This window comes from Lagenorhynchus albirostris, chromosome 2 (genome assembly GCF_949774975.1).
Source record: "Lagenorhynchus albirostris chromosome 2, mLagAlb1.1, whole genome shotgun sequence".
NCBI lineage: Eukaryota > Metazoa > Chordata > Mammalia > Artiodactyla > Delphinidae > Lagenorhynchus > Lagenorhynchus albirostris.
In genome coordinates, this window is record NC_083096.1 from 136,371,398 (window position 1) to 136,387,450 (window position 16,053).

Below are 16,053 nucleotides of genomic sequence, written 5' to 3' on the forward strand. Positions count from 1 at the left end.
TAGAATAACACTTCTTACTCACTGTAACTTTTATCTCCCACATTATACTGGAGATCCTTGAGGACAGATAGCCTATTCTGTTTAAGGTTTTATCTTCCTCTACAGCACAGAGTATACTCATCAAATATTTGTTGAATGAATGGATGAAATTTAACTCACTCAAGGAGAATTAAAATGATATTTACTAAATATGCTTACCTGAATTACTTTTTGTTTAATTGAGGATTCTCTAATAAAGATAGGGTCACTAGTGCTTTTACTTTGTGGCCAGATTTTGAGAAGACAGTATGGTGTAGTGAAAGACCCTAGTCATGAGATCCGAGAGACCCAAGTCTACCATTTATATGTTTTATATCATTAATCAGGTGTTTGGCTTTTCTGGGCACCATTATCTTCAACAGGGAAAGAATGATTCCTATCATTCTCAAAAGATTAAATGAGATAATAGGTTTGATCTTAAAAAAAAAGCTACAGTGAGATTTGCAAATGTCAGTACTTATTATAACGGAGCATTTAAAGAAATTAAAGAATAAAGATACCGAATCACTGTCACCAGTGCTGGGGATGGCTCTGTGTGTAAGTTACGGAGATACTGTCTCTGGGTTACAACCCCTCGTTCCCCCACCCCCCAATTCCGTTCTCCATTTTGAGACACTGGGCTGGGACTCTGTCAACCGAATGCCTCCTTTACCAACAGCTCCCTTTTAGGCTCTGCCAATATGGGGTGCTAGAGAAAGACTGTAAGCCTGGCAGAGGAAGAAAGGACTTGCTCCTTCCTGTTTGCTTCCTGTTCCTGTCAGTGTCACCCCAGCCTTGCTTCTTCACTCTGGCAGCGGTAATACCTTCCAGTTGAATCCAGGTGGTGGTTTTCCAATTCTTGGAGAACCAGCCTCCCTGCATCCTCCCAGGCACACCGGCACGAGCCGCTGGCACCCCCAGGTCTGGGCTGCAGCACCGTACAGCTCCTCCTCCAAGCTCAGGGACCTCAGCACCGGCTGAGCATCCCCCTCTTGTGTTTCAGTCCTCAGGGTCCCTCATTCAAGTGTCTACATTTTAATAATTCCAACATCTTCCTTCGTTTCCCAGTGATGGAAGTGGTAACTGCTTCCTGCAATCTGTTACTCCTTTACTCTTTTTTTTTTCTGTTTTAGTCCTTGAATGCCTAGTAAACAATTCTTTACATTAAATTCTCTCTGCTAAGATAGCTGGTGTGCTTTCTGTCCCCCAACTGTATCCTGAACCAATTTGCTCACTGACGTATTAGGCTAGGTTTGGAGAAGGAATAGGAGAGTAAGAAAGAGCTCAGGAACTCTGGTAGTCCTTTATAAAGTCTCCTTGAAACATTCTACAATGTTCCTGTGGTAAACGGCCTCTAAGATAGTCCCCACTGACCCCTGCATCCTGTTATTCATGATGGAACTGATTGGATGCCACTTCTAAGATTAGATTATAAAAAATACTGTGGCTTCCATCTTGGGTACTCTCTCCTGGATTGCTCACTTTGGGGAAAGCTAGCTGCCATGTGGCTAGGCAGTTCTGTAGAGAGACCCCCCCCATGATATGAGACCAAGGCCTGCAAACACAAGTGGATTTAGAAGAAGATACCCCTCCTCTCGAGTCTAGCCCCCAACTGAGACTGTAGCCTCAGCTGACCATTTGACTACAACTTCATGAGAGACCTTAGCTAGAGGCACCCAGTTAAACCACACAAAGATTCCAGTCCCACAGAATTGCAATAATAAATGTGTGCTGTGTTGAGTGACTAAGTTTTGGGATAACTTGTTACATAGCAATAGATGACTAAAACAGTTCCTTTTATTGAGAAACTGTGGAAGGACAAAAGGAAACATTTTTTTCCAAATTTATTTCCTGAATAAGTGACTATGGAAAACTGGACTAAGAGTCAGCAGTTATACATAATTGTATTCTGTTGAGTATTCATTTAGTTCCTACTATTTCGCTTTCTTCAAACTTTGGTTTTCCTTTTTTTTTGTGAAAAGTGTGCTGGTGGAAAGGAAACTGGAACACGGAGAATTGAACTACATATTTCTAAAGAACATTCTGGCTCTAATTTACCTACGGGCATATCCTGGACTATATATTAGATAAGTAAAAGATACATTTCAAACTCTAGTTCTCATTTTTAAAAAACCTAAAATTTAGTGACCTAGGGAGACCAAGAGTAATCAGGATTCTTGTTTGCAAATAGTGTATTTGTCATGGTAAATTAACTTCTTTAACAGGCAAACATAAACTACCAGTACTTTAACATTATACAAGTTCATTTCTTTGCATATGGAGAGGGGAGGGAATTTGCTCTTCATACTCATTTAAGAATCAGAGCCCAGGCTCCTCCCATCTCGTGGCTCTGCCCTCTTCTAGGTGACTTCAGTGGAACAGCTGGGAAAAGAGAGAATAGCGGATGATGTGAGAGATTTTTATGGGCTAGCCCTGGAAGTACATCACTACTTTCCATACTCTGTTGGCCAGAAGTCAGTCATGTGGAACCACAGAACTGCAAGGAATGCTGGGAAATGTAGTCTAGTTGGCTGTGTGCCCAGGAGGAAAAGGAAGTGAGGTTTGGTGAATACATAGCAATGTCTGTCACAAAGAGAAACCAATTCATGTTAAATTAGGTAGAAAAGAAATATATTGGAATGATATTTGCATAGCTAATGCTACCAAATAGAATTGTGGAGCTTGTGTCCTGTAAGGAAGGCACCTGGATGAGGGAGAGTTTCTATGTTCAGCTTGGAGGGATGTTTGCTTCTTTCTAATGATCTTTTAAGAGAGGTATGCCTTAAAGAAATTCATACAATGGCACTGTATGTGCTAGGTGACCTTGTGCCTAGCTCATGGTATTCATGGGAGGCAAAAGGATGAGACTTGGAAATAAGGGAGGGCCCAATGCTAGTATAAGAACAATCTATTTAGGATATTGGTGCTGCTGCTGTCATCACTGAACATTGGCTATCATCCTGACAGCCTCTGCTGGAAACTCACTGTCTCCCCAAAGGACGTCCAGAGTGTGGCACCAGATAGGCTGCCTTGGGCTCTTGAGGCAACACATCCACACAAAAGAATACTGCTCTGGCTTGTATACTGGGTGACACAGAAGGCTGTCGATTTTATTATATATATATATATATTTTTTACATCTTTATTGGAGTATAATTGCTTTACAATGGTGTGTTAGTTTCTGCTTTATAACAAAGTGAATCAACTATACATATACATATATCCCCATATCTCCTCCCTCTTGCGTCTCCCTCCCACCCTCCCTATCCCACCCCTCTAGGCGGTCACAAAGCACCGAGCTGATCTCCCTGTGCTATGCGGCTGCTTCCCGCTAGCTATCTATTTTACATTTGGTAGTGTATATATGTCCATGCCACTCTCTCACTTAGTCCCAGCTTACCCTTCTCCCTTCCCGTGTCCTCAAGTCCATTTTCTACGTCTGCATCTTTATTCCTGTCCTGCCCCTACGTTCTTCATAACCATGTCTTCATTCCATATATATGTGTTAGCATACGGTATTTGTTTTTCTCTTTCTGACTTACTTCACTCTGTATGACAGACTCTAGGTCCATCCACCTCACTACAAATAACTCAATTTCGTTTCTTTATATGGCTGAGTAATATTCCATTGTATATATGTGCCACATCTTCTTTATCCATTCATCTGTCAATGGATACTTAGGTTGCTTCCTGTCCTGGCTATTGTAAATAGTGCTGCAATGAACATTGTGGTACATGACTCTGAATTATGGTTTTCTCAGGGTATATGCCCAGTAGTGGCATTGCTGGGTCATATGGTAGTTCTATTTGTAGTTTTTTAAGGAACCTCCATACTGTTCTCCATAGCAGATGTATCAATTCACATTCTCACCAGCAGTGCAAGAGTGTTCCCTTTTCTCCACACCCTCTCCAGCATTTATTGTTTCTAGATTTTTTGATGATGGCCATTCTGACTGGTGTGAGATGATATCTCATTGTAGTTTTGATTTGCATTTCTCTAATGATTAATGATGTTGAGCATTCTTTCATGTGTTTGTTGGCAGTCTGTATATCTTCTTTGGAGAAGTGTCTATTTCAGTCTTCTGCCCATTTTTGGATTGGGTTGTTTGTTTTTTTGATATTGAGCTGCATGAGCTGCTTGTAAATTTTGGAGGTTAATCCTTTGTCAGTTGCTTCATTTGCAAATATTTTCTCCCATTCTTAGGGTTGTCTTTTGGTCTTGTTTATGGTTTTCTTTGCTGTGCAAAAGCTTTGAAGTTTCATTAGGTCTCATTTGTTTATTTTTGTTTTTATTTCCATTACTCTAGGAGGTGGGTCAAGAAGGATCTTGCTGTGAGAGTGTCGGTTTTAAATGGGACAGAGCTTCTCAGGAGATCTGGGCTGTGGCTCAATCAGCATTGCCCCTGGGGCTATATGTTCTGTCAGATGATATGATGTTGGAGGTAACAGGGTAGGAGAAACTTCACTGTGAATATTATAGCATTTTCCAGTGGGAGAATCACATGCAGGTTCCGGGGATTCTGAAGGAAGGTCATATATCTGCACAGGGAATTATTCAAATAAATTCTCCATCTAAATTTGGTTTAAAAAAATGGGAGCAAGAAAAACAACAAACAAACAAAAAACAACCAAACAAAAAAACCGGGAGCCACAAAGTGAAAATTACCAGAAATGACAGAAAGAAGAAACATCATGCCCACAATAGTCCAAATTATTCAGGAGATGGTTTAACCATTCCTAGTGCATATTAATCAGAGGGGCCTGGTTTATTTAGAGAGACCAAACATTGAGCACATAGTAGGTGTTTAAAAAATAAAAGCTATTGAATTAATAACTGTCTTAGTTGAGCAGGCATTTTCTGGCTGCCTAACATCAGAAAATTCTTTTCATAGTGGAATAGGAGAATGGCTTTGTCTCCAAAAAGAAAGATTTTTACTTTCTCCACCCCAGGCAACTAGAACAGGGTTTCCCAGCATCTTTCCCACACTGTGGTGCATGCATGTCAGCATTCTGGGTTAAACAGGATGAAGGTCAGGGCCCAGATGATGCTGCTTATTATGAACAAAGACCCCAGGTCCAGCTGTCCCTAAAATAGATACCTTATTGATGAGAATGTTCCACACTAGATCATGAGCAACTCACCAGTGTCAGATGCTTCAGCCCTAAACTTCAGGTCTTGAGGGAAAGATGCCTAGGCGCAGGGTCAGTTAGATATCATTGCCACTCCTGAGTAGTAGTAGTAGATGCAAAATGCAGCAATTTGTCTTATACTTTGGAGGGACTATGCCAAACATGCCCTGGACCACTAGATATCTAAAAACTTCACTGAAATGACAGATCCCTGAATCTTTGTAGGATTGATCTCCTCCTCTCTCTGGAGCACACATGTCTTAAAGGTCTCCAGCCCACCAGCCACTGCTTGTACATCGTATCCAACCAACATGATAAGATTGATGTAATGGACCAGTGTCCTGTCTCTCAGGTTATATTAGGACAGAGGCCAGGAGAATTAACGTAGTCCTGAGAAAATGAATATTATTGTCTGTCCCATGCGAAGTCAAATTGTTTCTGATTCTCTTTTTAAGTTGAAATGAAAAAGCTTGCATTCACCAAACTGATGGTGGCACACCATATTCCTGAGGTCTTATTAGTCAGTTCTAGGAGGGATGTCACATCTCGCACAGCTGCTGCACTCAGGGCTGCTACTCATGAAGTCTACAGTAGCATTCAGTCTCCAGGATCTACCAGCTCTCTGCAGGGTCTACACTGATGAGTTATACGGGACCACCACTTCTACAATTTTTTTTTTTTTTTTTTTTTTTGCGGTCCGCGGGCCTCTCACTGTTGTGGCCTCTCCCGTTGCGCAGCACAGGCTCCGGACGCGCAGGCTCAGCGGCCATGGCTCACGGGCCCAGCCGCTCCGCGGCATGTGGGATCTTCCCGGACCGGGGCATCGGCAGGCGGACTCTCAACCACTGCGCCACCAGGGAAGCCCCACTTCTACAGTTTTTAAATGTTTAATGGGGAGTCTAATCCTCCGCTTCCCCAGGACGTGATTGCTTTTGATTTTCTATCTTGGCTGAGGTGAGGAACAGTTCCAGAGTCATTCTCTTCTTCTTCCCGCCATGATAGCCCTTACCTCAAAATCCAAGGAGCTAATGTGGGATTACTCCAATTGCCAAAACTTCCTTGTGAGCTTACTATGAGCCAGACGTTAGACAGAATTTCATTTATCACCTGTCTCCTGTAGGCAGGGCTGGCTACACAATGTGCAGACCCAGTGAAGATGAAAATGCAGGGCCCCCTGTTCAAAGATCAGAAAAAAAAGTGCCATTCGTGGTACATATAAAGGTTTTCCTTTCTTCTGTGTGTTGTCTCTCAATTTGTCCTGGTGTTTTTCTTTGCTATTTAATGTAAGTAAATAAAAATTTGAAATGATTAGCATTAATTTTACCATTCATCATGCCAGCTTTCAATGCAAATATCAGGGAATCACCAAAATTACTCATTTGTATTTCATAGCTTATCCCTAAGGGTGCTTCAAGATGGCCACAAGAGGCAAATATAAGCCAGACTCAGGAAGGTTGGAAGGTTAGAAGTAGAGAAAAAGGATCCCCCCCAGACATGGAGCCAGACGATACAGGTTTTGCGGGTATGGAGATCCTTGCAGCTGAGTGCAAGCCGTTCTTGAAAGCAGGACGCACACTGCCTCACTCTAGCCTGATGGCGCAGGGTTCTCCCTCTTGCCAGCCATGGATTGACGCACCACGTCCTGATAAGGGGCAGGGTGTGAGGAGGTTGAATTGGTGTCTTAACTTCTCAAGGCCTGCCACCCCAGCTCATGGCAGAGAAGCAACCCCCAAGGATCTTTAAACCTTTGCCCCAGGACACGGCTGGTACCAAGATCAGGGGTGAGCAAGAGGCCTGGCTCTGTCAAGACACACCTCTGGCTTGTCACCCACCAGGTATACTATGGTACGTCCAGCCCAAGACAGCGACAGCTGCTTCCATGCCCTGCCCTGAGATGCTATGTGATGCTGAGAGCTGACCTTTCCTCTGCCCACGCTCAGTTCTTTCTCAGGTTGGAGGACAGCAGTGATTGCAGGACATGGAGGGGAAGGCTGGGTGGGCCCCGGAGGGCAAGCAAGCAGGGAAGCAGGTGGCAGAGGACTTGTCCTGAGGAGGCAGTGGTGAGTGGGGGTCGTGCTGGGGTCCACAGTCCCATTGGCCTTCACTTAATGAAACAAATTCAAAGTTAAATTATTAAGAGTTTCAAGGCAGCAATCGTAGAGCATTAACCCTGTGTGCAGGCCCTTCTGAGTATGACTTTATATGGCTACACTGGTCACATGGCCAGTGCAAGAATCTGGCCCCACCCACAGGCCCCCACTCTAACAGGGGGACTGTGATGACACTTTAGACCTCTGGATATTGATATTAACTCAGACCCTGTAACCGATAATCCCCCCAATCCTGATATTCCCTTTCCCCAGAATAGTCACCCAGGTAAATGGTCATAGGTCCATTTAGGAAGGGACCGGGGAGAGCATCACAGTATGTGCTTGTCATGGTGCTACAGGGTGTTTCCTCCGAGGGACCCAGCCACTTCTGCACCAATGAGTTCCGGATCTGAAAATTGGCTCAGGTATGGAACTGAACAAGGCTCATGGCTTTTTATGAGGGTGACAGCCCTCAACCTCCTGCCCCTCCATGCTTGTTTTTCTTGGTAATAGATATTAAGCATCACCCTTGCTGACTGTTCATCTATTTTCCCCTTCGGACATCATGTGCTATTAACCATCTCCTCAGCTCCCTGTGGGTCCATCTCCCTTGGTTACCTCTCTGACCCTGTTAGTCATTGCAGTAATTGTGGTGTCCTGGCTTCTGGTAGTTAAGGACCACCACCGGACCTCCATTATTTGGGTGGATGGGACATCATCCCCTGGGGCTATCACAGAGTCCACCTCTGTGATAGCCTCTCGGCAACTATCCCTGGCCTGCAGAGGAGGCCACCTCTGAACTTAGCAATGCTGTGCTCCTCTCACCAGTGCACTCCTGCTGGCCTTGGGGAATAGCGTGTCTTCAGGTGGAGCTTCTGGCCTTATATATTGTGGTAATCCCAGCGTGCCTCATCTCTCAGCCTTCCTCTACCATTTGCCAGGACGCTTCTGGCAGTTCCACTTCCCTGAGAGTTGACCATCATTTTTCCAGGCTTCTCAACAGCCATTCATTCCTAGGGTGAGTTTGCCTTATCCTTGTGTCCTTCCTGGAACATTAAGTCCCATGTCCCCAGAATGTGCCCCCAAGTCAATGAATTCTTGCTTATCCAGTCTTGCTTTCTGGCTTCCTTGATCAAGCATCCTCAAAATCCAATCTCAGGGGTAGTCCCTTGGCTCCTGTTGCAACTTTTTAAGTGTGTGGTCTCTTTCCTCTCTTACTAGGCCCAGCATACCTCCAGCTGAGTTATGTGGAGATTTAACCCTAGATATTGGCTTGGAAGTCAGCAGAGTCAACATCTTCAGGGGGACCCATCCAGATGTCCCTGTCCTGTATTTCAGGGTCCCAGGTTTTCACACCAGGACTCTGTCCTTCAAGTAACAGATCTTCCTTGACTAAGCATTCAAACATCTCTGGAGCTCTTCAGTTCTCACAGTTAAGGCTTCAGCATGCCCTTTGATTGGAGTTGCCCTTCAGTCACAGGTGATGAGGGCCTCTGTGCAGGCTGCCGTAGAGGCCTGATGACTCTCATACTTGGGCACTAATTGCTTGTTAAATACTCCCACTCTCTCATTATCCTTCTTTTGGGTGTTAATGCAACTTAGGAGTAACCAGCCAACTCCCTAGTCTTTTAGGACTTGTGCTCCCTTGTTTTTCAAATGTTTACGTCATTGAACCTGCCACAGCATTCCCCTCCACCAGGACATTTTTTTGGGTCACCACTGATGAAATCTTTTTAGTGAGACCACCACTTGATTCCAGGGACCATCTGTGCCTCACCTAGCAACCATGCCTCTGTTCCCTTCTCCTGCCATGTTGGGGATGAGCCCATCTCAACTCCCAACTTTACTGTCTGTTTCTTCAGAGCACTCTCAGTGCCACTTATGCTGTTCTGGGTCCTCTGAGAAGGGGACACAAAGTGGATTTATTTATTTATCTATTTAACATCTTTATTGGAGTATAATTGCTTTACAATGTGTTAGTTTCTGCTGTATAACAAAGTGAACCAGCTATACATATAACTGTATCCCCATATCTCCTCCCTCTTGCGTCTCCCTCCCACCATCCCTATCCCACCCCTCTAGGTGGTCACAAAGCACCGAGCTGATCTCCCTGTGCTATGTGGCTGCTTCCCACTAGCTATCTATTTTACATTTGGTAGTGTATATATGTTAATGCTACTCTCTCACTTCATCCCAGCTTACCCTTCCCTCTCCCCATGTCCTCAAGTCCATTATCTACATCTACGTCTTTATTCCTGTCGTGCCCTTAGTTTCATCAGAATTAGAGTTTTCACCTTTTCTGGATATATACCAAGGAGTGGGATTGCTGGATCATATAGTAGTTCTATTTTTAGATTTTTAAGGCACCTCCATACTGTTCTCCATAGTGGCTGTATCAATTTACATACCCACCAACAATGCAAAGGGTTCCCTTTTCTCTACACCCTCTCCAGCATTTATTGTTTGTAGATTTTTTGATGATGGCCATTCTGACTGGTGTGATGTGACACCTCATTGTAGTTTTGATTTGCATTTCTCTAATGATTAGTGATGTTGAGCATCGTTTCATGTGTTTGTTGGCAATCTGTATATCTTCTTTAGAGAAATGTCTATTTAGGTCTTCTGCCCATTTTTGGATTGGGTTGTTTGTTTTTTTGATATTGAGCTGCATGAGCTGCTTGTATATTTTGGAAATTAATCCTTTGTCCTTTGCTTTGTTTGCAAATATTTTCTCTCATTCTGTGGGTTATCTTTTCGTCTTGTTTATGTTTTCCTTTGCTGTGCAAAAGCTTTTAAGTTTCATTAGGTCCCATTTTTTTATTTTTGTTTTTATTTCCATTTCTCTGGGAGGTGGGTCAAAAAGGATCTTGCTGTGATTTATGTCATAGAGTGTTCTGCCTATGTTTTCCTCTAAGAGTTTTATAGTGTCTGGCCTTACATTTAGGTCTTTAATCCATTTTGAGTTTATTTTTGTGCATGGTGTTAGGGAGTGTTCTAATTTCATTCTTTTACATGTAGCTGTTCAGTTTTAAATGTGTGATGATTTATTAGGTAAATTTAAATGTGTGAGAGAAAAGCTCCTAGGGAAGGAGCTGGGGGATCCTGGGAGGAAAGTGTTAGACACTGATGCTGGTCTGACCCTAAATGAAGGAGGGAAAATGAAGGAAGGAAAGTTGGGTGGAAGTGTCTTAGATGATAGGGCAGTCCCAAGGGAAGTTTGGCAAAGTTGTTGGGAGTCCTGAGCCAATGGTACTCATCTATCATCTCCTCACAACCAGCCTATCTTAGTATTCTTGGTGTGCGCCGTCATGGGCGGGGAGCAGCAGGTGGGAGCACGGCTCAGGTGTTAATGCAGTGATGGATTGCAGAGCCCAGAGGTGAGGGCTCTTAGGCTTCATGCAGTCAGTGATCTGAGAAGCCCATTTTCATGGCCGCCATAGTGACAGACAATCAGAATGCTCTACATCAGTAGCTGTACTCAAAGTGTTTTAGAATCAAGCCTCATCCACACTTGCAAAGAGTGAAAAGTAAAGAGCCCACTAGATTCCTGTGTACTATTCATACAAAAGTGATCACTGCTTCCATAATATTCTAGCCAACTGCATATCTTTAAAATCATTAATTTTATCAATAAAAACCTATTTCTAACATCCGTTATGTTAATTAACAAAACTTTTGGCGTTAAATGGAGTGAAGTATAACTGAAATGTTGTCTCTGAAGTGTGACCTCTTAATTAAACACCTCTGACTAAATGCTGACTAAATACCCCCAGAGTGTGTCTTCCTCCTTAGGGCAACAAGACATCCCAGGGTATAGAATAAAATAAACTAACATAGACTTACAGCGCTCACTGAATATACACTGAATCATGTTAAAGCAGATTGGAGATGATAATGATATCTGGCAGAAATAAGTAAGACGGAGGAAAAATGGCTAAAATCTTGGAAATATTAAACTAGTTCACATTATAACCCTTAGAACCCCAGCATAAATGGTAGACATTATTATTTTTATTACTCACCATATTATAACTTTGTAGAGTTTTATAGTTTTACGAAGCCTTAGATGCTGTGGAACAACCAGGATTTCCTCATTTCTCTTTGCCAGCACATGAACAGAAGCGAGCAGAGAATGAAGATGGTAGTTTCCATGTTAGGAAAAGAGGGCTGAACCTTTTCACGTGCTTAACTTATCCAGGATGTGTATGGACAGGTAGCTGGATTAGGTGAGCACTGGAAGGGAAGGCTGCAGCCCTGACTCTGTGCATAGGTGTGTCATAGGAGGAGAGCCAGGGAAACACCGATCCTTTCAGGTGGAACTTCTGATTGATCAGCATCTGTGTGTCGATATAACAATGAATATTTACACAGGGCTTTGCAATTTATAAAGCTTTTCCCCGCAATACATTGTCTCATTTAATCCTCATAACCCTATAAGGCAAGTAGTACTTTTATCCCCATTTCCTAGGCAAAGAAATATGACTCAGATGAAGTGAGCTGGCTAAGGTGTACAGAGTCATTTACTGTGAAGCCTGAATTGGCACCCCATTCTCCAGGCTCCCAGAGCCACGTTCATCTCACACATGCCAGCACTAGTTAATGCTGAGGATACAGCTATGATTAGGACACACTCTGTCCTCCCAAAGAGTCTTTTCTACAAGAATTCCTTGAGAATATTTGACGCTACTAGGAACTCTGAGAAGATAAAGAAAAATATACATTATGACCTTTCCCCTAGAAGAGTTTACACTCTAAACGGTTTTGTGTTTTTGTTTTTACTTTTTGGAACAATTTTAGATTTACAGAAAAGTTACAAAGATGGTACAGATTCCCATGTACCCTTCACCCAGCTTCCCCTGATGTTACATCTTACATAACCAAGGTACGTTTGTCAACCCTAAGAAATTAACACTGGTCCATTAGTATTAACTAGACTATAGATGTGATTCAGATTTCTCTAGTTTTTCCTCCTATGTCCTTATTTCTGTTCCAGGATCCAATCTACCATTCCAGGCTCCTTAGTCTCCTCCAACCTGTGACAGTTTCTCTGTCTTTCATAACCTTGATCTTGATACTGATCAAGAAAGATAAGATTTTACGGAATGATTTTCAGTTTGTTTGGTGTTTCTCTCAGGATTAGACTAAGGTTATGGATCTGAAGGAAGAATACACATAAATGATTTGCCACCTCATCATGTCCTGTCAGTGGGTACCCCATATCAACATGACTTATCCCTGGTAATGCTAACCTAGAACACTTATATAAGGTGGTGTCTGCCAGGTTTCTCTACTGCAAAGCTGCTCTTTTTTTCCTCCTATACTCTAGTCACTAGAATTGAGTGAGTCACTAAGTCTAACCCACACTCAAGGGCAGGGAATTAAGTTCCACCTCTGGAGAGAGGAGTATCAAGGAATTTAGGACATATGTTAAAATCGCCACAGTATGAATACATATTTAGGGGAAAATAGTTTGAGGCTGTGCAAAATATCTTGTTTCTCCTTAAGGTTTCATCCATTCATTTTAGCCTTCCTCAGTGGATCTTACCTGAGGCAATTATTACTGTGCTGTTCTCATGGTGATTTTCTATTTCCCTCATTTCTTTTACACTCATTATGGGAAATGGTCTGTAAAGAAGATTGATCCTTTTCCCCCAACTTATTTATTCAATTAATCATTTATCTATATCAATATGGATTCATGGGTATTTATTTTATTATTTGTGTTCAATACAATACAGTTTATTCTTTGGGTACGATTTAATACAATTTTTATTTTGTTCTTCAAATTGTTCTAGCCTTGGCCACTGGGAGCTCTTTTCAGGTTGGTTCATGGGTCCTTTTGACATTCCCCATCCTTTTTTGGATTAGTTTTGAACACATTTTTTTTTTTTTTTGCTAGTAGATGATACTCTAGGCTCATCTTGTGTTTCTCCAAGGAATCCTGATTTGTTTTATTGAAGAATGGTATTTAGAAACCAAGCCCTGGTCATTTAAGTTGAGCTTGTTGCTCTTGGAGTATCATTGCTTCTGGGCCCTTTTAGTAGACAGAGCTAGGAAAATATGTATGTCTACTAACCTACATGTACATGCATCTCTTTCCATGTGTATATTCATTAAATTAAATGAGCGTTTATGCTGATGTCTCCAACTCCAACCCAGCACCATGGCGTTCACTCTAGCACTCCACTTTTGCTTTTTTTTTTCTTTCTCCAACACTGTGAAAGCTCAAAGGAATTTTGAAAGCTGGACAGATATCCTACAATCTTGTGGTTGATGAACTGTCTCTGAGTGGAAGAAATAGAACAAGAGACCAGAGGACCCATATAGGGGGCTATAGGCAACCCTATTGTGTAGGACAGATTTACCCAAACTGCAGACTCTTTGGGGATGTTAAAGAGCATTCAGGGGAAAAAAAAATCCACATTTAATCAAAGCATTTATGTTGAGGTTATCTTCTGGGTCTTGCTCCTCCATTTCATCACCAGAACAGCCCCAAGTAAATAGCACGGTCTTTTTTCTAGGCCCTGGCTTAGAATCCTACCTGTACAACCCCCTTATTTTATAGGTGAGAGCACCTGAAGCTCAGAGAGGAGAGGCTCTCACACAAAGTCACACAGCAATTCAGCAGCAGAGCCAGCAGGAGAGCTCAGGTCTCCCAACTCCGAGGCCAGTGCTCTTCTGAACAGCAGAACATGGCAGTGGGAGATGTCCACTGTAGATGTGGAGTACAGACCTCGTTTAATTCTGACAAGGGTCTTCAGCTACCATGATAAAAATGGACACTTTTTATTGAGTGCTACCTCTGTGGTAGGCACTAAGTTAAGCATCAATATCTCCTTAAATATACCAACCTTACAACGCAGGTATTACTATTTCCATCCTGCAGATTAGCAAACTGAAAATGGAAAAATGTTCAGAAATTAGCCCAAGGTCATAGGCAGAGCTGGGATCCAAGCCTGGACCCATGAAGTAACCACCAACTCCTGACTCCCACACCAGCTTGTTGCTGAGCTGCGGAAGCTGCCTCCACCATCCTGTAAGGAAGGGGTGTGTGTCTCCATCATTACTGGGGATAAGCAAACACTGGCCTGGAAAAAGCTAATTGACAGTAGCCAGAGAGGCCTTGCAAAGCTGCCACACAGAGGCAGGAAACGCGCTGGGAAGCTGTGCAAGCACTTCTGCCTGCTGCCCTCTCCTCTTTCTCCTCCTTATCAGCCTCGCCATCCTCCCCCTCCCCCACTTTTCTCTCTCTCTCTCACTCACACACACACATACAGACATCATGCACACATACCCTCCCTTGCCACTGTGACTCTCCCCCTCTCACTTGCCCAGAGCCAACCATCTTCAGCTCTGCATCCTTAGCAGGTCATTGGCGAAAACCAGTCTTGGTGGTGCAGGGTTATGAACGGATTAAGAGCTTAAGAGTCCGGAAGATCTGGGTTCCAAGTCCACATCTGTCCTTTATGAACTGCCCCTCCAAGGGAGTTGTGTGTGACCTGGGCAAATTACACAACCTTTATAAGTGAGGTAATAATACCTGACTTGTAATATTGGAGTCAATGGAAAACAGACCTTGAATTTCTCTGCTGCTTCATCTCCCGCTCTCCTGCCCTCAATCCAAGCCGTTGACATTTTTGCTGGGATTATTGCAGGAGCCTCCTAACGGGCCTTCTCATCCCCTCTCTTGTTCCCTTTCAGAATTGCCATGTGGTACCCAGGAATAATCTTTTAAAAACATAAATCTGATCATTAGAGCTTCTCCCCAAGGTTATCAACAAATAAATGCCAAGTGTTTCTCACCGCACTTAGAATTAAACACCCATCCTTATCACGTAAGGGCCTTTGTGATCTGGCCCTTGCCTACCTCTCCACTCACCACCCCTTTCCAGACTCCTCTGCCGGCCCACTCTCCCTTCTATCATTGCCTCCTAAGCAGAGGCTCTCTCCTGCCTCAGGAATCTCTCACCTGCTGTTCCAGCCTCCTGGGATTCCCTTTCCCCTCTTTTCACCTGGTTAACACCTACTTATCCTTTAAGTCTCAATTTGTCCTCCTAAGAGGCCTTCCCTGAATGCTCTGTTTAAATCCAACCCCCTCTTTCATGGTCTCGTGCTTCTCTTCCTTCATAGTCCTTATCACGATTTATAATCGTGCATTTGATTATGTGATTCCTCATTCAATGTCTCCTCCCATAGGTGGAGAGCAGGGTGTCTCTTTGTTCATTTTTGTCCATCCCTGGGGTCAGTCGTGGTGCCTGGGACAAAGCAGATACTCAAGAAATATGTGGCGTGTAAAGCACAGGTGGGCACACAGCGCAGCTTTTTTTTTTTGTACGCGGGCCTCTCACTGTTGTGGCCTCTCCCGTTGCGGAGCACAGGCTCCGGACGCTCAGGTTCGGCGGCCATGGCTCACGGGCCCAGCCGCTCCGCGGCATGTGGGATCTTCCCGGACCGGGGCACGAACCCGTGTCCCCTGCATCGGCAGGCGGACTCTCAACCACTGCGCCACCAGGGAAGCCCTCACAGCACAGCTTTAATAGATCTTTGTGGCTGTGGTTCCCCATCTTCCCTGGCCTGGTGGACACACCAGAGCACAGCTCTTAGCAGTGGGCCCAGTCCCTCCCTCATCGCAGTTCCCCAGCCCTGTGGGGCTGGCTGGGTGCGAAGGCCCCCCTGAGAGCAGGAGCTGCCTGTTGGGAGTGGGGCAGGGCCGCTGGGGAGCAGGCCCCCATCAGGCTCAAACCCTCCCTGTTCTTTCTTCCCCACTGCAGAGAGCAGTCCCGCCTCTGCCAATGCCAACTGAGCTGGGGCTTGT

General features: G+C 43.9%; 1 long non-coding RNA gene across 1 annotated transcript; it reads right to left on the reverse strand.

Annotated features, from left to right (window-relative positions):
* Positions 1-2,264: 2,264 nt before the first annotated feature.
* LOC132516162 (uncharacterized) lies at positions 2,265-11,390 on the reverse strand. The gene is made up of 2 exons (XR_009539274.1): positions 11,261-11,390; positions 2,265-2,400 (listed from the first exon to the last, which is right to left on the reverse strand). It is a non-coding gene; the product is annotated as an uncharacterized LOC132516162 (long non-coding RNA).
* Between the last annotated feature and the right edge of the window lie 4,663 nt (positions 11,391-16,053).